The following is a 5,112-nucleotide window of genomic DNA, read 5'->3' as shown; positions in this document are numbered from 1 at the left end:
CCTCGGAGGCTGTGCTTTGGTAGGGGAGCGAGATTTCCCTTCTGTTTCCAGCGGGGCCTGGGAATTTACTAGAAGTTTCCTGCGACATGGAGTCGGCCGAAGGAAACGGAAACCGGCCTGCTTTCACGCTGGGTAAAGCCGAGAGGCGGTGCGGAAAGTGACGGGGCACCTGGGGACGCACAGGACTCTGGGCCTCATCGTCCCCTCCTGACGAGGGGACCGGACTTCTTTCTGGGGCCGGAGGCAGCTTTCCCGGGGGGGTCCTCGCCTGCTTGGAGACAAAGAAGGGAGGTCGGTGGGTGCTCACACCTGCTGATTTTCAAGTGCCTTTCCCTTAAAGGAGCCCAGACTTGCCCGGCGGGCGTGGCTCGGTGGGTGAACGTTGACCTATGAACCAGGAGGTCACAGTTGAATTCCCAGCCAGGGTACAGGCCCGGGTTGCGGTTGCGGCTCAGTCCCTGGTGTGGGGCGTGCAGGAGGCAGCCGATCGATGATTCTCTCTCATCATTGATGTTTCTATCTCTCTCTCTTCCTCTCTGATATAAAAAAAAAATGTTATTTAATTTAAAAAATAAACGTAAAGCAGGGCAGTCCCAAACCGGCCTGTCTGTGTGCACAGCCCTGAGCCAGAGGGGAGGGCAGAGGTTTGCAGCTGTGTCTGCAGAGGAGGCAGCTGTGTCTGCAGGGGGTGGGGGATGGGGGTGAGGGGTGGGGGATGGGGGTGAGGGGTGGGGGATGGGGGATGAGGGGTGGGGGTGGGCGAGGACAGCACCCTCCGCTTCCCACGGCACCCACCTGCGCACGGCCAGGGCGGGCGGCTGTGAGAGCCCGGGGCTGCGGGGTCCTGGGGCCCTTCAGGAGGTGGGTGGGGGCGTCACCCACGCCCCACAGGCAGGGGCAGCAGGCACAGGCTGCGGGCCCCAGGAGCTGTGCCCGGGGCCAGGCAGGAGGCCAGGGCGGGGCGGGGGGCTTCCCCTGTGGGGCTCAGGAAGAGTTTCGAGGGAGCAGCCTGGTTTGGGGACAACGTGCTGGAGCCCCTTCCTCCCGCCCTGGACCTCCCTCTGGGCCAGGCCACCCCCGTTCCCGCAGCCCTGTCCCCATCGGCTCCGCCAGCGTGTGCTGAGTGACGGGGTGACCTGGGAGCTGGGTGACGTGGGGACTGGGTCAGGGCCCCCACCTGCAGGGGAGCCTCGGGCGCTGGGTGCTGCTGCCCCCTGGTGGCGGTGGCCGGGAGGGCCTCCGGGGCTGGGATGTCTGCATCCCTGAGGCCTCCCAGAGCCTGGAGTTTGGTGAGTGACCGAGCCCCGGAACCTGAGGCTGGGTGCCCCGTACCCTGCACTCAGAGGCCTGGCAATAGGCGCCGATTAAACTGAATTTCAGAGAAATAACAGATGATCTCCAGCGTGCATGTGTCTCACGCGGTATTTCACGTGCTGACTTGCTGTGTCTCCAGCCCCGCGTGCCAGCCATGGGGCGGAGCCTGCACACCCTGGGCCGGTCAGACGGCGGAGGGGCAGCTCCCAGGCACCCCCAGGGCAAGGGCACATGAGGGTCCTGCCAATGACTGACCTCAGTCCAGCTCCGGCCCCCTGAGCTTGACCCCCACTCAGCCCTCACCACCGAGACCACAGCCCAAGGAAGGTCCCCTGGACTCAGGCTCCACCTCGGTGACCCCTGTGGCCAGAGGCACGGACTGTCCCGTCATGACCTGACATCACGCTGTCCCTGAAACTCCCCCAGAACCTTAAAGAGAACCGGAGAGGAGGTGCCATGGGGGGGAGGCGGGGGGGGGGGAGGTACCTGTCCAGCCGGCCAGCTAGTGGGGGGCTTCAGGAGGTCGCCCCACACCACCTGCCCCCCACAGGCCTGCAGCCACGAGCAGACAGCACTCCACCTGGCCTTCCGTCCTGCAGGCCAGGAGGTTGGGCGCCCAGGAACCCACCCACCCCACCTTCGCCCTGGTGCTGGGCCGGCGCTCCAGCTGCTGTGCTTGCCTGCCCTCTGGTGGCAAGATCTGGAAGTGCTTTGCCATTGCATGACCAGCTCCCGTCCCCACAGCACTTCCCAGGGAAACTGGGTGAGTCTCCTCCTATGCGCCAGGGGCTGAAGTGGGGATCAAAAGAGAAGGGCGTTGCCCTAGCTGGTGTGGCTCAGTGGATAGAGCATTGGCCTTCGGACTGAAGGATCCCAGGTTCGATTCCGGTCAAGGTCACATGCCTGGGTTGCGGGCTTGATCCCCAGTAGGGGATGTGCAGGAGGCAGCCGATCAATGGTTCTCTCTCATCATTGATGTTTCTATCTCTCTTTCCCTCTCCTTTCCTCTCTGAAATCAATAAAAATATATTTTAAAAAAAGAGAGAGAGAAGGGCGTGTGTCCACGTATTTAAAAGTTATAAGTTGAGCTCACGAACAGAGTTCACAAGGACTGCAGCTTCCACCTCCACCCCTCGGACCGCTAACCTGACTTACCAGGTGAGGAGAACGAGGCTGCGAGGTGACTGGCCAGGTGAAAGGGAGACCAGGGCTCAACCCCTCACTGATTTCCTGGCTCTGAAGGGGGGAAAGGCAGCATCCGGGGCAACAGACTTGGCCGGACGGTCCGAGATCGAGTCCTGGCTCGGCCACTCCCGGGCTGTGCAGCCTTGGGCCGGTGGATGAACCTCTCTGTGTGCGCCTCCGCGTTTGTAAAATGATGGGAACGGTGCCCACCTCACAGAGCTGTCTCTGGGCTCAGCGGAGAGCGGCCCCTGGCGCCAGGAAGCCCGATGGGTGTTCGCTGCTGCTCCCTGCCCTCTGCCAGCTCCCCCAGGCTCCCCCAGGCTCCCCCAGTGCCGGGGGGCGGGGTCTTCCCCGGGAGAGCCCTGGGCTCCTGACAGAGCGCTGCAGGTTGTTTTCAGTTAAATATTATTTACATGTTTTTATTGCTTTCATAGAGAGGACGGGAGAGGGACAGAGAGAAACGTCAGTGATGAGAGCATCATCGGTCGGCTGCATCCTGGCGGTTTGCAGATTATTTTTAAAGAGGTTCCCGCCTCCAGCGAGGTCCGGGCCAGCCTCAGCGGTGCGGCCTGTGGCCCGTGTGTGAGGAGGAAGCGGGACGCAGTGCAGAAGGAATCAGGAAAACCCCCATTCCCCACGGGTCGCCCTCTGCTTCCCTCTGGAAACAACAGAGCCCTCCTGGGGCCTCAGGAGGGGCGGGATTTCCCCCTGGGGCGGGGGGTCCTCACTTCCCCCACGCCCCCGATATCCGAAACCGGGCAGAAGTGTCCTGGGGCCTGGGGGGCAGCAGGAGTGCCGTGCTCCTCCCTGAGCCAAACCACCGGCCATTGCTGGGGTGTGAGCCAGAAGCCAGGTGGGCCTCCCAGTCCCGGGCTGTCACCTCTGCCGGCTCCCCCGCTCCCAGGCCTGTGAGGCTCAGGTCCTGCCAAGCCTCGCGTTCCCATGAGCCTCCGGTGTTGTCCAGGGAGGAGGCTGCAGAGCAGCACGGGCCCCGTGGGGAGTCCTCCCCCACCACCGCCCGCCGCCCCGCCGCTCTCCCTCTCCTCCGCCACCGCCTCCCCGATCTCAGCCGGCTCCTCTCTCCCCACCTTCTCTCAGAACCCAAATGGCAGATTGCCCCTGGGTCTTGTGCAACCAAAATAAAAGTCTCTTTCCCCCTTTCAGGGAAACACCCGGAAGAAAGTCTGCCCCATGGTGTGTCCCGGGCGCCAGGCACCCCGGGCTTTCCCGCATCCGGCCTGCGCGGGTCGGAAGCCGAGGGGAAGTGAGTTGCGAGGAACAGAGCGCAGCTCTGAAGAGAAGAAGGAGGCTTGGCCGGTGTGGCTCAATGGATAGAGCGTCGGCCTGCGGACTGAAGGGTCCCAGGTTCGATTCCAGTCAGGGGCATGTACCTTGGTTGCGGGCACATCCCCAGTAGAGGGTGTGCAGGGGGCAGCTGATCGATGTTTCTCTCCCATTGATGTTTCTAGCTCTCTCTCCCTCCCTCTCTGTAAAAAATCAGTAAAATAGATTTTTTTTTTTAAAAAGGAGGCTTCTCGGCCCCCACCTGTGATGCGAAGAAAACGTGATCCGCTTCCCGGTGATTTCCAAGGTGAGTAAGAAGCGCCAGCTGCTTCTACCTGTTTGCAGCCTGGCTTGGGGTTACCGTGGCAACAGCTGTCAACAGGGATACGGCCTCCCCGGGCGGGTCACATCCTTCCCGCACAGAAGCCTGTGCTCCTGTGTGAAGGGCAGAGCCGGGCCGGCTCCCTTCCGCCAGGAGCCGCTTATTTATAACCGGGAGGAAACCGGCCGGGAGAACAGGATGTCCGTCTCCCGGCCGCGTTTCTCTAGATTCCGTAAGGACTTCCTGGGGACAACGGCCCCGCTGGAAGGGGTGGCGTATTGTCTGAAATATTTTTTTACTGATTTCAGAGAGGAAGCGCGAGAGAGAAACATCAAGGATGGGAGAGAGCCCTGACTGGTGTGGCTCAGTGGATAGAGCGTTGGCCTGTGGACTGGAGGGTCCCAGGTTCGATTCCGGTCAAGGGCATGTACCTTGGTTGCGGGCACATCCCCAGTGGGGGGTGTGCAGGAGGCAGCTGATGGATGTTTCTCTCTCATCGGTGTTTCTAACTCTCTCTCCCTCTCCCTTCCTCTCTGTAAAAAATCAATAAAATATATTTAAAAAAAAAAAAAAAAAGGATGGGAGAGAATCCCGGGCCTGTGCCCTGACCGGGGATCGAACCGTGACCTCCTGGCTCCTAGGTCGACGCTCAGACCCCACGCCAAGCCGGCCAGGCCAGGGGTGCTGATTTTTCACGCCGTGTTAGGCTGAGACTCCCGCGGGATGGTAGAGCCCCGGGAGGAGCCCCCGCCGCGCCCCGTCGAACAGACCGGACACGGAGGCTCCGCAGGGCTGACCGGCCGAAGCTCCGGTCGCTAACTGGCAATGCGGGATTGCTCTTGGCGGGAGGCATGGCTGCAGGCCCGGCTTGCTGGCAGCCCATCGTCCTGCGGAAGGACACAGGCTCGGTCACACTGCCGGCGCGATGGGGTGCACCCTCCGGACCCCACTCTCCTGGGTGCACTCCCTTCCCTGCCCCCGCCCACCAGGTGCTGGAACCTGGGGTC

The sequence above is a fragment of the Eptesicus fuscus genome, chromosome 16 (genome assembly GCF_027574615.1).
Source record: "Eptesicus fuscus isolate TK198812 chromosome 16, DD_ASM_mEF_20220401, whole genome shotgun sequence".
In the NCBI taxonomy this organism is placed as follows: domain Eukaryota; kingdom Metazoa; phylum Chordata; class Mammalia; order Chiroptera; family Vespertilionidae; genus Eptesicus; species Eptesicus fuscus.
This window is presented reverse-complemented; position numbering follows the sequence as displayed.